The sequence below is a fragment of the Lepisosteus oculatus genome, chromosome 4 (genome assembly GCF_040954835.1).
Source record: "Lepisosteus oculatus isolate fLepOcu1 chromosome 4, fLepOcu1.hap2, whole genome shotgun sequence".
NCBI lineage: Eukaryota > Metazoa > Chordata > Actinopteri > Semionotiformes > Lepisosteidae > Lepisosteus > Lepisosteus oculatus.
The window spans coordinates 21,725,247-21,742,128 of NC_090699.1; the positions used below are offsets into that span (position 1 = coordinate 21,725,247).

Genomic DNA, 16,882 nt, shown 5'->3' on the forward strand with positions numbered 1-16,882 from the left:
TCACACCCCCTGAACAATGTTTGAAGCTCCCAAGCCCTGAACAGACAGAGACCCACATCAAGGATGAGCTATGCGATACAAGCATTGCAGGTTCGAGTCAGGCCGTGACAGGGAACCTCCATGCAAGAAGACGTGGCTGATTGAGGGAAGGGTGGGATTAGTCAGCTCACAGTGCCTTCCTGCACCTTTCTTGCTGGAAACTGCATTTGCTTTTGCAGGTCTGTGGCTCTGCTTCTCTAATCAGCACTGAACCTCCTAAACTGGACTGTGCTGCCTTTGAGGTAACATAAGGGCAAAGCAGGACAAAGGTGGGTGCGGCAGAGGAGTCTATATAGATCAGTATATATAGCCAGCAGCCATATCACCCTGCAACTCACAACTGGCAACCCACTGAAGCTAAGCAGGTGTGAGCCTGGTCAGTACCTGGATGAGAGACCTCCTGGGAAAAACTAAGGTTGCTGCTGGAAGAGGTGTTAGTGGGGCCAGCAGGGGGTGCTCACCCTGTGGTCTGTGTGGGTCCTAATGCCCCAGTATAGTGACGGGGACACTATACTGTAAACAGGCGCTGTCCTTCGGATGAGATGTAAAACCGAGGTCCTGACTCATTAAAAATCCCAGGGCGTTTCTCGAAAAGAGTAGGGGTGTAACCCTGGTGTCCTGGCCAAATTTCCCATTGGTTGTTACCAATCATGGCCTCCTAATAATCCCTCTTTATGAATCGGCTACATTACTCTCCTCTCCTCCCCACGGATATCTGATGTGTGGTGAGCGTTCTGGCGCACTATGGCTGCCGTCGCATCATCCAGGTGGATGCTGCACATTGGTGGTGGTGGAGGGGAGTCCCCATTACCTGTAAAGCGCTTTGAGTGGAGTCTCCAGAAAAGTGCTATATAAGTGTAAGCAACTATTATTATTAATTATTATCAGTGGTTCTCAAGCGGGGGTACGCCGGAAGAAGGGAAGCGAGTGTTCTGGACTGTGCAAATGGAGGCTCGTTGAACTCTGGAGCCAGCACAGATGTCTGCTCGACGTTTCGTGTTTGTTTTTTGTTTATTTTCGTGCGCTCCTCTTCTTATTCCAGTGCGCTCCACGTTGATTGGCTGCGAAAATGAGGAGACCTCGGGGTACTTTCGTAGCGCAATACGAGATTTGGAACCGTGATGAAAAGTCATGAGGGAATCGTGGAATTAGTTACCCCCTACCGATTCCTAGTCGTATAATTTGACACTCTCTAGGACAGAAAAGGCAGCGAGATTCAACAACTGCAGTTCATTAAATTTGAACAAAAAGTGTGATGTCAGCTTTAGGGTGACACTGGCCATTCAATGCAACTACAGCCCTGTCCCATGCCCATTTTTTACACTCGGCCATATAAACTAGGTGGGGAGCTGCGTCAGCATGCGTAGGCTGCAAAGGAACAAGTAATAGGTTTATTCCATGCTGAAAAGAGAAGAAAGGAAACGTTTCTGCTGTGGAGCCTTCTTCGGGTGTAAGCGTTTCAGCATGGAATAAACTATGACTTGTTCCTCCACATAAAATTCCTACTTTTTCATGTGTTTGTATTATTAGGTCTTCATAATAGAAACACCATTAGTTCAGAAAAGGGTAACTATGTCCTTTTGTGTTTTTAATAAATAATTGAGTTGTAAAAGTTTTCTCATCACTTGATTTTTATCATGTTCTGGGTGATAAACCACAACAACAACCATGCCTTCAGTTACCAATTCACTCTTAAAGCTAAAATAACATGCAGGCTAGGTTAATTGGCTCTAAATTATTCCTACAGTATGTGTGTGCGGTGCAATTTTACTCTCCCTGCTCCCAGTACCTGGATACCAGCAGCCTTTTCATACTACATTCATCGTTATGAACAACACCGAGACTATTGTCAGTCGGCCACGTCCTGAATATCATTTTTGTAGCGCAGGCAGACGCAGCCCTGCGTAACTGCGCGTTCCTCCAGGAACACCTTAAAGCAAGAATCCCTCGTTAGTGCACTCATTGTGTGTTGTCTCTACAGAACACAAAGGCTTTTGACAAAAGTTGTGGACGCGTTCTTGTGGTGCAGATTCCTGCAGATCTGCAAAATGTTGCAGTTTAGTAGGGTGATTATATTTCGGTTTTCAAAAAATGTGGGGAGGGGAATAATCGGCACTCGGCACATGCCTCCAAAGTAATGCATCTTTCTAACCTCTAATAAAAAAAATAAATAAATTTAAACTCTCTAGTTTTTATTACACTTCTTAGTAAACTTAGTAAACAGTTGCAGGGTTGCTATTTCTCTTCCATAATGACAAACAAGGAAAAAACTCTAAATATATTCTTAAACTTAAAACGTTTTTCCATTTTAACAACAAAAGTCTTAACATCTTAGGAAAAATGAAGACATCATAACTTGTCCTCATTGTTTGCAAAAATGAACAATTTTAACGAAACAAAATCATGAAACAAGTCAAACATTTGTTATTTCTCATGGCCATAAAAACAGCCACACACACAAAAACCCTTTTCAAGCTACGCTGCGTGTAAGTTCAAAACATCTACCGGTAATGCATGGAACGAACGAAAATATGTAGGCCTATGTTTGTTTACACAGTCTGAGTAACGAGCAAAGGAAAATCCCGGACAGTTTTTTTGAATTTTAGAAATTCCGGTCGGACCGATATTTCAGGTCTCAAATAGAGGACATGCCCGGGATAAAGAGGACGTCTGGTCACCCTAAGTTTACTGTTCTCCGGGAAGTGTGTGGGCTGATGCTCTGATGTCCCGCCGCATTTCCATTATAGATCCTAGCAGATTTTCCATACCCCAACGCAAAAAAAAAACCTACAGCAACCGTGACACAGAAGTGTGATGCAGAAGGCATCTAGTAATCGTACGTTTTTTTACCCATGCACAGAGGCATTTAAAACACTTGAATCGACTTCGGCCAAATGCAACAGCAGCGCTCTTTGTTTACGCCAGACGCAGAACGTTTTAGAAGAAATTGCGTGACGCAGGCAAAAGCCCTCTCCTCCTGCTAAGGCAATAATTAACTACTAGCTACCTAAGGGGCTAGAAGGGTCACCTGTCTTGTGTTCGTAATCCCTGAGCTGGGAGAGAGCAAACATAGCCTTTGTTCCCTTATGTCATTAAAAATGACAGATCGGTACAGGCACAGTATTAAGACCCAACGTTGCTTGTGTCTTCGGCAAGCAACATTCCGACAAAAGCATCTGGCACAATTTTAATCACACTGCTGAGGCACCCAGCTACTGCACCGTACTCTTAAATAGAAAAGTAAAGCGGAGTATCCCCACAGGGAAGTTTTATATGATATTTTTTAGATGAGAACGATGCCTGTTGCTGGACCACAGAGGGAGCTCTTCAAAGAAAAAAAAAGTGTTATTAACATCTTTTTCTGACAGATAACAATGTGTTTTAACTCCTGTTTTATTATCTCTAGTAGGGTGGGAGGCTAGAGATAGATAACGACCGGGAAATAAATATAAAAACAAGAACATTCTTGAAACATTGTGGGGTTTATTTTTAAAAAGTAAGAAATCCGTTACAGATTCTAGGTTACATTCCACTGCAGCGAATGGACACAATTGTCAATGGCCTCTAACTATTCATGATCAGCAAACAAACGCTTAACAGAGGCTATAAAAGCTTAGCCCTTGTCTGTGCATGAAGTGCAAGATTTTTTAAGCCGTTAGGGATGTTTTATCTCCCACTTAATCCCCCTTCTTTCTAACTCACTTGCTGTTTTCATGAAATCTGAAACTTTCTAAAATACAGTCAATTTCTTCAGGTTGACTATAGTGCCTATATTTACATACAAACCTGTTTTCTGCATTTTACACAGTATTTGATCTATCTAAATATACCTACAAGCTATCTCTGTGCCTTGCACACATACCTTCCCGAAACATACTGTACCTGCCACTAGACAGCTTTAAGACGGTACAGGTAGTAACTGTTTTAATGTCTACACATGGAAATCCCTTGTCAGATATCAATGAACTGATTGCCAGAAAAAGCTTTAATGGAATTCTAATAGCTCTTTTCTGGAGAGTTGGATGTCTCCGTCAAAGCTTTTAGACATGAATTAGGTTTCATTCAAATCAAATTTCTTAGAACAGGGCATTGATCATCAGGAAAGAAAGTCAACAAATTGCATTTTCCTTTAGAAAATGATAGAAATAGCTGACAATTGGGAGTCAAGGGAGAAAACGTAGAGTGCAGCACAGTAGTGGAGTGATGTCAACTTGTGAAGTTATTATTTCAACGAAAACTAATAATAAAGAAACGTCATGTCAGGCTGCATGAACCACAGTATAGATCTTTGTCCTTCTCTTTTCTCTCATGTCTTATTTCGACACTCTTTAATAAGCCTGACAACTGCAGACTTTGCAGGTCAGACGAGAGTATCAATAATGAAATATAAAGCTTGGACGTTTGTAACTTGCTTGTGATACAAATGCAGATGCTCTTTTATTGAAACTGGTAGGCATGTTTTTACAGACAAGGGCTAAGCTGTTATAGTCTCTGTTAAGCATTTGTTTGCTGATCATGAATAGAGTTAAAGGGCATTGTTAATTGTTTGCACTCACAGTAACCCAGAATCTGTAATGAACTCAGAGCTAAAAGCAAGACTTTCATCTTTGAGAAAGTTGTTTTTTTCCCCCCACAGAGAATAAACATTTCTGCTTCAAAACGTTTAATACGTTTATACAGCAGCAATTTGTGGCTTATTTTAAGGATCTTCAACTTCCTCTGATCAGTTCTCTTGATTTTCAATATGAAAAATATTGGCATGACATTTAAAATAATGTGGGTCCAGAAATAAGACGAAACTAAATGTTTTTACATGTTCAATGCACGCCTAATACATTATTTCTGGGCACAAAACTAAATGTGAGCGATGCATTCCATTTTTTATTCATATTAGTGCTATTTAGTAACAGACAACTTCAGTTCTTCAAAGCGATTAGCTAGTGCGATAATGATAATGGGTTTAACCTAGACAAAGACGCAACAAGACTGCCACTCAGCAGATAACATTAAATCATTCTGTTACGTATCCTTGGAAAGCCGGAGCTAGACCCTCCTGAGTCTGCGTGCACCACGCTGTGGATTATGGGGCAAGAAGGGGACCCCCCTTCCATGCAGAACAGAAAATCGCTCAGATGTACCCGCCCACTATACCCGTAGAAGTCAATGACGTTAATATATATGTAAATAATTTGCTGTGAAAATAATCACGGGCGTAGGAATAAACACAACTGATTGAACATCCAGTTTACCGCGAGGAGGACAGTAGCGGACAAGCCTTCCAGATGCTGCCTGTGGTATTTTGACATGTTGCTGGTGCTGCTGAAGTGGACCTCGCGGTGAGTGAAGGCTTGTTCAGGAAACTATATTATTTTTGGTTGTAACATAACCCCCGCAACACTGTAGCAATGGCGTTGACGCGTGTTTACGTTAGAGGAAGTGTGAGTAGGGACATTACCCTTGTTATTTTAAAGGAAACACGAACAAAATACCTATCAGATTATGCTGTTTTTTTTTCTAGTGTCGTCTGGTGTTAAGGCAGCAGCTGTGGATGATAGGTTATATATAATATATTTATAGCTTTAAAAACTCGAATTGCCGAGAGTCGTGGGAAAATGCAGAACATTTTAGGCTTCAGTGTTCCTAAAGGCTCTTTAACAAGTGTTACCTACATAGCCACTCCATGTAGGTCTCAGATCTGTGTTCGACTACTCGTATAGTAGTTGTATAGTGTTTAGTAAATACATGTAATTGTACTGGTAGCACCGAACAAACGGACTGTATTTTCGTACCGTTATGTTTACAGTATAAAACCTTATTGAAGATCATAGTCCCCTGTAATGGCAGAACACGGGCAACATGTTGTTTTGATTGACCTAGAATGGGAGATTCTGTGAAATAAATGATTCCATAATGTGCACCGTAAATGAACGAACCCTTAACACAAATTACATTTTTATATCTCTGTTCTTTTGATGTAGGAAATAAAATCGCCGGTTGAAAGGCAACAGTTCTGCATATTTATGTTATTTGGTGGCTATTGTATATGTCTGCATATGTGAACACAAATGTATATATTGCATATGTATATAATTACAGGGCCTCGAAACGCAGTATATCGCTTCTATGGCTTTTCTTCTGTTGAATGCTTTGCAGAGGCTTTATGGATTCTCCGGCAGGCCTTAAAGCCGATCAGTATAGACATAATCTATCACAGTGCTGCTTGTTGCCCTTGTTGGTAGAGAAAGTTTCACAAGTATAGCTGTAGGTGAAATGTAAAGCTGGAAGGTTCTAAAGCTTCACATATATATTTAAGTTTTCCATTGTTTAATGTAATTCATTTTATTATATACTATACAGTATTACAGCAGCTAAACACCGCGAGATGGAGCTGTGGAACAGTGACGGTTTGGGAATCCAGGGCTTATTTGCATAAGGGCATGCTGGGAAATGTAAAGAAGTGATAAATAGTTCAGTTTATTGATCTGTTAGTTCTTTTACTTGTGTGTGAAATGCAGTGGGGGACGTCTGTGACACCCCATGGTCCTTCTTGTATTTGCTTTCTGTTAATAGTAGGGAGAACGGAGCCGTCTGCAGTAGGTGTTTACTGGTTTGGAATAAGCTGACGCTAGCTAGAGATATTGGGTAAGCGCGGAGTTGTTAAAAGTGCAAAAGTCTGAGAAAATAATTCTCTCTTAACCCTATTATGAAGAATCTGTCAGCAGCTTCACTTGAGGAGGAGGTATGACTGGTAAGAGCTGTTGATGAGGTAGCAGGGCTTGCTGAACAACCTTGGGTGCCAGTTCTTAACAGCTGAAGAGGATCTCAAGAAGGAAGGAGATGCATGCCAGCCAAAGTCTTGGACATTATCGAATACCAGGACCTCCTCTAGTGGCAATGTGATCAGCAGCTGCTACCCCCTGCTGGTTGTGAGACCCCGAGATTCTGGCCTGCACAGTCCTGCGACGGCTTGTGCTTTAGCCATCGTGCAGCGTGGGCAAGGTTTATCAGTCGTGTGGCAGTGAAATCAGTGCTGTACACCCACCTAACAATTGAGTTTTTGTTGGGTCTGCAGTACTGAAGGAGCTCATGTGATGTCAATCAATTTTTGCAATGACCTAGCTCCTTTCAAGAAAGCTGGCTGAAGAGGTTTTGACAGCAGGGCCATTATTCCCATGAACGGGGCTCCCATTAAACCTGAAGAGGTGCCACTTCCTTTTGGAAGGAGATTAAATTCGGTGGCAAGCAGCAGGGCAGAGGTGTACCACAGCTGTCCAGGAGAGCGTCTGAATCTGCAGGTTTCCATTCCAGCTCAGCTTTTCATGATCAAATTCACATAATTGGCTTCATTGGAGAGGTTTAACATCTGAAGTCCTCATGGTTCTGCTACCTTCTATAGGTGTCTGTGACTTACTGTACTGCAGCCTTCCAGGACCAGAGTTTCGCATGATGTAGTAAGAACAACAGGCCAGAGACAGTTGCAGTTGTTCCTTTGTGACCTCAAAGAGATGTGGAGCTTGGTGGTGCCAGTGCCATTACCTCTGGTTTATGACTTTGATGACATAGCCATTTACCACAGAGGGAGCCTACTTTCTAGGGTCTGCTTGGAGTCCCCCAACAGGCTGAAAAAGGGTCTGACCAGTCCCCCACTTTGGCTTTCCAAGAGCCTCAACTGTTTGTAGTGGCCACTGATGCCATTGAAATGGGGATTGTAATGTTTTATCAAATGGGTCCCCAGTGGAAGTATGTAATGACTACAGTCAACCTCTCAGTCACCTGGAGTGGAACTATGACATGATGTCAGAAGCTGTTAGTTGTGATCCAAGTTGCTTCTAGTCTTACCTGTATAAATGCCAAATCTCTCAAAACATCCATACATACTTCCATAAGATGACCCTGAAGAACAGGTGGTATTTTTAAACCATGCAGGCCTGTGGCTTTATAGCACCTTACAGGAATTATCCACCCTGATGTAGCGGCCATCTTACACGGCCTATGTGCCGAGGAGGAGAACGGACTCTGTGAGTGGGTGGAGTCCTGGAAAGATGTATCGGAGCCAGCCGCCACTGTCTGCCCTGCCACACCAAGTTCTGCTTAGGAATTGTGGATGATTTGAGCATCTGAACCTCCCGATCTAAGGAGCAGATCTGGATGCACTGCCATGGATGGATGCCACTGTATGTTTGCCCAAGTTAGTGGCATCCTGGGGGCGACCTTGCTTAGCTGCTGAACAATATTTAAGGGTAGTGTATCAGTTCTTATTTAAGTTCTGCCCCATTGTGTGATGCAGCCTGTTATGGAAATACACAGGGGTTTCGCTCCTTCTCCTTAGCCTTAAAGCTGGGCTCAAGTGAAGTTTCTGTTCTTATCAGTTTAACACCTGGTAGGCCTCCCACAAGTGGGTTGAGTAGCAAATTGAGTTTTGGGACAGAGAGCTGGAACACAGGCGTGCCCCATCCTCTCCATGCATTGACCTGGTATTGCAGAGTCTCCTGGACCAGAAGAAATATCATGGGAACTGCAAGAAGCTGATAAAACAGTTTGATTTACTGGTTTGTTAACACTGTGGTGCTGCTGGTTCTGTTTAAGTATCAGTGCGTGGAGGAGGGTGTGGTCATCCCTGGTATTGCTGACTGTTGCAAGTAGTGGGGAATGGGGAGGCACTACAACACTGTGAGGGGGGAGACAGGAGTAAGTACTGTGAACTGCAGCAAGGGAGAGCTGTAGAGCTAGCACAGAGCCTTTGTAAATAAGAGCTTGAACAAAGGCTTCTGTTTGCCTTATTCCCCTGTACTTCCTCAACTCTATACATGTGTATATATGAACATAAGAAAGGCTACAGGTGAGAGGAGGCCATTTGGTCCATCTAGTGCATTTGGTAGTTAGAAGTTAATTGACCTGAGGATATTCTGTATAAAACACTGCACATTTGCAATTTATTTTCCAAAATTAACTTCCGTGTTAAATTGTAACAGGGATTTGCTGAATTAAGGCCTTTGTTTTTGTTTGTAAGCTTATATAGACTTGAACATGCTGTTTTGTAGACCATTTTGAATGTTTTTATTGAATATATAAGTTATCCTAACCATTTAAAACACTTATTTCTGTTGGCAATATCGAAACATATTTTGTGTATAATATTGCTCCTTGTTGATTGAGCATTTAAAAAATCCTGAGAATTGTGACTGATTTCTGTAGTGTCAGTATTTTTAACACTAACTTTTAGGATAGGTTTATGGTTATGCATATTATCCCAGAAGCAACGCAGTTTAAGGATGAAAAGTACTATATGGAATTAATTACTCTTTTATTATAATATATCTACTGTAGGGAGCACTGTACTTTTACTATTAGTTGACTGCCAACTGTTGAGAAGTTATGTCACAGTCTGAAAATGTTTTAGTGTAAAACCTACTTAGATGTATAACATATCATTTAAATACTTCACTTTTTAAGAAGTAAATGCTAAAAATGTTTTATTTATAAGTTGCAGAGATGCATATATTTTTTTTCTAATTCCTGAACAGTTTGCATAACCAATATCCTAGGTTGTGGTGTAGCAGGGCACAACAGCAATATCTATCTGCAAACCTATGATTTTAAATTTGTAGCTAAAGCTTTCCCAATATTTAAAGGGTTATTTACAATTTTATTTTTAACTTGTTTTCAGAGACCTGTAGTATTGTGTACAAATGAGCAGTTAAACTCCAAAAACAATAAAATGATTATTGCTTGATCTAGTTGTTTGTGCATCAGACAGATGGTGGTGATTTTTTGTTTCATGCTGTTTTCAAAGATGTGTACATTGTAGTAAGAAGCAATAAAAGTGCACTTTGAGAATTTCTAGAGAATTGGTTATTTTTATTGCTATATTAGAAGTTGATGATACCTGGGAACAACCATAAGGTTAAATATAGTTTTTAATGGTATGGGATTAAAGCATACAGTGCAGAGTGCAATTACCATCTCATAAACCCATTACCAGGTCTGTACCTGTCTCTTGGGTGCTAATCGTTGTGGCCAAGAAGCTTTAGATGTGCAAGGGAGAACGTAATTGGATTTTGACACAGTACACAGATTGTGGCGTCTTTCATTTGGAGCTTCAGTTGAACAGAAAACACCACTGTCTTGCATGGTTGTGTATTAACCATACAAAGCTAGGATTTGAGTGAGAAAGTATTGTGAAAATTTACCATGAAAGTGTCAGGGGGCTAAAAAATCATTATTGGATGGTACTTTTTACATCTTGAGGTTCCGATGTTTCAGTCTGCAAGTGAAATGTTAACATCTCGTTTCTCAAATGTTAGATTATTTGAAAAGAAAAGCACTTATTGGCATTTGTAGTTGGTTAATATTTGAGGATGAAAATATCAACGTGTGACCTGGTTTATATGATATATATGCGCTACAGTCTGGGAGTTGCATAGCCAGCTATGACATACTGTAGATATTTTTACCCTTGCCTCTGAAAGAGGCATGATGGGTGAAAACTCTCACCAGATGGGAAAACAGTGGGCTCAAAGTAACATTAAGGCCTTTCATGTGAAGTCACTCCGATTTCTTTTTAATGAGAAGCCAAAACCATATCCTGGGAGACATACCGTCGTTGCACTTATTTAGATGGGCAGCCTGTGGTTTGCAGTTCGATTTGAAGGAGCACTCTGTAATGTAGAGACGGCTGCGGAAGATTCGCTCATGATGCCCTGATGCAACAAACGCTTCTTGACGTTTTAGTTGTAGCAGAAGAAATAAATGTACAACAGCCTCAGCACCATAGACTACAATGAGGTAATGACGCTTTAAATTGGCAAACAAAGTTAAAAAAGACTATCTCAGGCTGCAGTGCCGAAGATAATAGGCCATTGTGTAATAATTGCATGTGTTAACACTTCTCCGTAATGCCACACTGCCAGTCTAAAGTCTACAAAATCGCTCTTGTTGGTGCTTCCTCCTGAGCTTTGGAAGATGCCTTCTCACATTAAAGGAAGAGGCACTTGGCCCACTGTAAAGAAAAAGGTAGGTGTTTGACAATCGAGGCTGGATGAGTCTGGGATTATTATTCATCTATTTTGCCTGGTGCTTCTATTCAAAGTGACCTACATTTTTATGCTCTTTCCTAGAGTTAAATTTATGAATGGGGAAAGTTGCCATCCAGTGACTTACATACCACCTGTATTGTTACCATCCTGAAGCTGGTGATGTCAGAAAGCATCAGTGCAAGGGCCTGTCCTGGTGGTGGAAGAGGAGGCTGCACTGAAAAGCCTGATTCCTGAGATAAGATAAGATCACTTTAACGGCCATAATTTCTTGCAAAGCGAATTTGTCTTTTCGCATACCCCAGCTTGCTCTCCATGAGACACACAGGCACACAGATGGGGAGAGAGAAGTTTGGGGTCAGAGCGCAGGGTCAGCCATTTATATGGCACCCCTGGAGCAGTTGGGGTTAAGGGCCTTGCTCAGGGGCCCAACGGAATAGGATTCCTCTGCCGCCACAGGTGCAGGTCCTTAGCCACAGTACCATCGCTCCGCCACAAGCGAAGGTGTTCACCTGGCCCGTACGGGGATCAAACCCATGACCTTGGCGTTATAAGCACCATAACGCCAAGATTGGAAGTGTGGAGAGGTTTTGATCCATACGATTAGTATACGGTGATCCAGTATGTTCTGAACTAGAGTTTAGTGATTGTTTTGTACTGCTCTCCCTCTTAAGCACTTTTGAGAAGTGGAAGTTCATTGCTGTACACCTTGACATATGCAACAAAGCCCGTATAAGAAATCACAGTAAGACAAACATTGTGAATTTAAGAGTTTCAACCATAACTACTTGTATGGTATGAAAGGCAGCATATGTGTCCTGACTGACCTAGAGGGAATGTGCTCAGCTGGTAAGACACACCAGGTTCTGTTAATTCGTCTGCGATCAAAGATGAAGGTAAGATTAAATGATATGCTCAGTAAAAGACTCAAATCACCCTTTCCTTTCCTGTCCTGTGCTCTTTTGGGTACACTTTTGGAAATACTTTGTATATCTGTTGTATATCTGGGCAGCAGTGGGGGAGGTTCTGCATTTAAGCTCCACATGGAATACAGCTGTTTGTGTCCTTAAGAAAGCAAAAGCCTCTTGAGTCATGAATATGTCACAAAAAATCAAACTTTATGCAATACACTGAGAGCAAGTGTAAATTGCTTTAGATAAAAGTTCATTTGCGTCATCCAAATTAATAATGTTGCAGTTCAGTCAAGCTGTTGGTGCTCCTTTGTTGTTTTGAGCCTGACTTACAGCTCTTGCTTTATGTTCTGTTTGATTTAGATCAGGTGATGGAGAAAGTCAGGGTTTGAGGCTGGTATAAATAGTGCTGGGTTTGAGTCAGGGTGTGGTTGATGCTAAAGTCAAGAATAAATCTAGAGTTAAACCATATATTTACATTGCTACTTTGATTGGTTTTATGGTTACAGCTAGTCTGGGGAGGGTCAGGTTTATTCTTTGCAAAACATTATCAGAATTTTGGTGATGTAATGAAAGATGTCTCAGAGTCTCGTTGAGCTAGAAGTGCTGTGGTTAAAATATGTAAGTTTATACATTTATTCATTTTCACTGTTGAGGGCATGGCTGTTTCATGTAACAATTGTGTAAAAATTAAGCTATCACATGCACATGTTAATGAAATATTCTGCAGCCAATGAGACTGTACTGGTAGAGATATGTTTTCAGCAAAATGAATTTCTATAAATGGATAAAAAAGGGTTGTCAGTATCTGGGATGGAGCACTTCAAAGACAACTCAGTCATGCTTTATGTGCAGCATAGGAATGATGCAGCCTTCAGTCAGATGAGTCTAATTACAGCGTTTAACTTCTGCTCTTTAATTAGAAATGTATAAAGTGTGAAGTTTTTCTAGATGTAATGCCTTGGGTTCAATGAAATGATACAAACATGTTGAAAAACTTGAATACTTGAATCCTGATTCAGGCAATGAAGCATACTCTAGTCTAAGTGCAGCAGGGTTGGTAATTAACATTAACATTATTTTAAATCTCCACGCATACGTGTCCTGTATTTTAGAGTTATTTTATTTAATTGTTTTTAGAAAGTTGCTGTAACTATACCTTTTAATGCTAAAAGATTCCAGGTCTATGAGGTAGCACTGCACACTTCTTTGTTTTGATGTCAAATACCCAAAAATAAAAGAGGAGATGGGTATCGCAATTACAGCTAGTGGAGACCTTCCAGGGTTCTGGTTCGGAACTCTTCTGCGATGAAATGGTGATATGGACCTGCTTCCTTCATATTTAGAAACTCCAGGGAAGTCTTGCAACAAGTCAAACGATGTTGAGTTGATTTTCTGCAGCTGAATACACTTTATGCTTCACTGGCATTGATAAGGTGCAGTTTGAGGATGGCACCAAGGAGTCAGTTTCTTTGCACATGTCGATAAAAACATCAATGGTTGTAAAACATCCCGCAGAATACTTGCTTTGCAGAGGTTCATTGTCAAATGGTCAATTGGATTAAACATGGGTTACAAAACACCAAGTCTCTTTTTAACTTGCTTTAATACTGCAATAGACTCCTCTTGCCTTATCTGAGCAGGAGTGGTTTTCATGTGCTGTCATCACTAAGGATATTAGAACTGCCAGTGGCACTTTTCTGGCACATTCTTTCATTTTCTTGTGTTTGTTATAAGAATATGTGAAGATCAGTATTGCACAGAAATGCATAGGAGACATATATCAGGACCATGCTCAGATCCCTAGACAGTTTATATTGGTCTCACTAGATCAGATCTCTGTTTCAGCATTGGTCAGTGCTCCATTATGAGGGTAATATTGTTTACCATCTCCCCTGCTACTGAAGGGGTTCTAGTTCAGTGAGTGTTTTGGAATTCAAACTCAAACAGTCATTACTTGACAGTATTAAGGTTGAAGGAATATGTGTACTTCCTGTGTTTATAGTTTTGTTTTTTTATTAAAGCAGTGGTGATTTTTAAAAGAACAGTATATATCCACATGTACATTGATATTGATATTTCTGGGGTTTTTTTTGCAATTGTATAGTTATTTTTTATCTGAAAGGAAGTGTTGCATTTGCTTCATACATAGAAAAGGAGATTCACTTATTCTACCACTTGTATACGACACCCAACAGCCATTCTGTGCCAGCAGCCCCAGTGCACAGTGCATCGTACTTACTAACCAGAGAAAGTACTTCACTGACCGAATTGTGTGGCGAATTTAGTGTGGCCATTTTGTGTAACCCTGGTGTTTTGACAAATTTCAACTCTAGGTTAACTCCCCTTATCTCATGATTTTTTTTTTTTTGCATTTTGGACCTATTTTATCTTTGAATTGAAAAGATGAATTTTCATTCTTACTTGTATAAATTCAAAGCATGGTTAGGTAGGGGATTGAATAATGCCAGGCATCCAGTTTGAATATTGTCATTAATCTATGTTACAGCAAAATGTCACTTGATTATATTCATCTGCCATAGTTCCCATGTTACTGCAAAATGATATTCTCATTTATTTGGACGGTAGAGAATGTAAACTTTTATAAAGAATATTGTTTGGTTGATATTGAATGAATATTGGCTAGTTCTTTGCCTGTGTGGTAATTGACTTGTGTGACTCTGAGATCTTAGAAAAATCACATAACCTGAACCTTTATTGAATTTAGAATTTTTTTAAAAGTTGGAAAAACATCACTATATGGCTATAAAACAAAGCCAGGTAAAACTTTCTACTGGACAACGGGTCTAGAGCACTGATATTCACTCCTGGTCCCGGAGGGCCACCGTGTCTTCTGGTTTTCATTCCACCCTGGACTCCCAACGGCTTGACATGAATCCATTATTCACTTACTTTATATTGCCACTGTTTCCAGGTTGTTACTCATTGATGGTTATAAGTTACCTATGAAATCTGGGGGACTGTGTCCCTCCAAGACCAGGAGTAAAAATCGCTGTTTAAGAGTGAATTCTAGTGTTAACCTGTTGTTCATCAGGCTCCTCTCATATGGAAGACATATTCAAAACATTCATCTTATTCTTCGGTAAGTTTATTTTCTAAACACACCAGAAAATGGTTCTGTCCATGTAGTTCCCACAAATCATCAAGGGCATGTCAGGAAAATAAAGGTCAGCTGTGAGTTCAGTTATGCAGAGAAATTGGAGGTTAACTTTTAACAGATTGGCACTGGACGTGCAGCAGACAGAGAGGCTATCAGTTTTCATCTGTTTAGTATAATAGCCCATTGTTACCATTACTCTGTGTTCCAAAGATGTGCATTATCCCTCTCTCTCTGTCTTTCTGTGAATCCTATTCATACAATATTACAGTATGTGTATACCTTCTACATTTAAAAAAGAGGTAATAATCAAATCCTGAGATTAATGAGTTCATGTACAAATATGTACATTAAGTCCATGGTTTGTTCAAAGGTTGGACTTTGTGGAGTTTTTACACATTAAGTTCTCCAGAATGTTTCTGGTTATGTACGCTCACGTGTGCTCACGTGACATTGCATTTGTATTAAAACCTCGAGATAAATACCTGAACAAAACAAGCAGAAAACAGGCTTAAGCACCATCCAGTTCATCCAGTTTTACTTTTATTCATTGGAATCGAAATCCCAGCTGCAAGTGTCTGAATGACCAGACCTAATTACCACTTATTAACATTTGTTGGGCTTCTGCTGACATTTTTACCAGAAGTGACTTACATTTGCATGCGGTTATACAGCTGGTACTTTACTGAAATAATTCAGGTAAAGTACTGTACTTTGCTCAAGCGTCCAACAGCAGTGTCGTACCTAGGATTTAAACCCACGACCTTTTGTTGTTGTTTTAGTTAGGAGTCTAAAACCCTTCCCACTGCTCCACACTGCAGTCTCCTGTCTCTTCTGATCTGAACTGCTGGATCTTTCCAAAAAGGCAGTGTGTAGGAGGCAGATGGGATTTAAAAAGCAAATTACTTTGTAACCTGACTGTCTTTGCCTGTTTTTCTTTTAAAGGATTGTCTCTGAAAAGTAACAAGTTCTTAGGAGCTCTCCAAAAGCTCTTTCATCTCACTGTATGTCTGAAGTAGTAAATGATGAGAAAAGCAGGGTCCACTTAACAGAAAGCAAATAGATTTTATGTAATTGCTACTGAAAAGTGGAATTAAACATGTTCTTATTTATCACAATTAGCCATTTCCCAATGCAGTGTTAATTCTGAAAAGCAGGCTGTTGGCATGAATAGGAAATCCAGTGTGTGTCAGTTCCCACTTTTGGGATGCGGCTGCAGGTGCCCTTAATTATGTCATGTTGACAGAAGGCGTTTGAGGTGATCTTTCCTTAATCCTAAAGACACTCGACACTGAGGCAGTTCGCATAATAAAGTAAGCCTGAAATTGTTATTGAGGAGAGTTTATGACACATAGCCAAATGATATGTATTTTTTCCTCTCAAGCATGAAAGGAAGATTGTCTAGCCGAAGTCTAGAATTCAACAAAGGAACCGTTTTTTAAAATTTAAATGTAAAAATCGTTATATGCACAACAGCAGCCAGATGTATAAAAACTCTTAGCTGTATTAAATAGGTGAGAAGGCCATAGCACTTGCATTTCTTCTTCATTGAGCCAAAGGTTCTTGGCAGCTGAGTTGGAGGGGGGCGACCCGCAGTGTCTGAACAGACAGCACAGCCTCAGTTTGGACTTGTCAGGACTTGGCTTTTGGTCAGATTCCTTCATATTGTTTTTTGGCCCCCAGCGCGATACAGGCCGTAGCTACAGCTGATGTAACACAGTTGGAATTTGTCATGAGGAAAGGGTTATCCTCTCTTATGAGTCACACTGCCCCTGTTTCTA

At 40.5% G+C, this 16,882-nt stretch overlaps 1 protein-coding gene and 1 non-coding gene across 2 annotated transcripts in view; both read left to right on the top strand.

Annotated features, from left to right (window-relative positions):
* Positions 1-5,149: 5,149 nt before the first annotated feature.
* sgms1b (sphingomyelin synthase 1b) overlaps positions 5,150-16,882 on the top strand; it is a 69,859-nt gene continuing 58,126 nt past the window's right edge. Inside the window, exon 1 of the mRNA XM_015346814.2 lies at positions 5,150-5,375. The gene's annotated coding sequence lies outside the window, so the exon portion shown is untranslated. The remainder of the gene's footprint in view (positions 5,376-16,882) is intronic.
* Positions 8,357-8,547, top strand: LOC138238471 (U2 spliceosomal RNA). Its single transcript, XR_011189523.1, has one exon. It is a non-coding gene; the product is annotated as a U2 spliceosomal RNA (small nuclear RNA).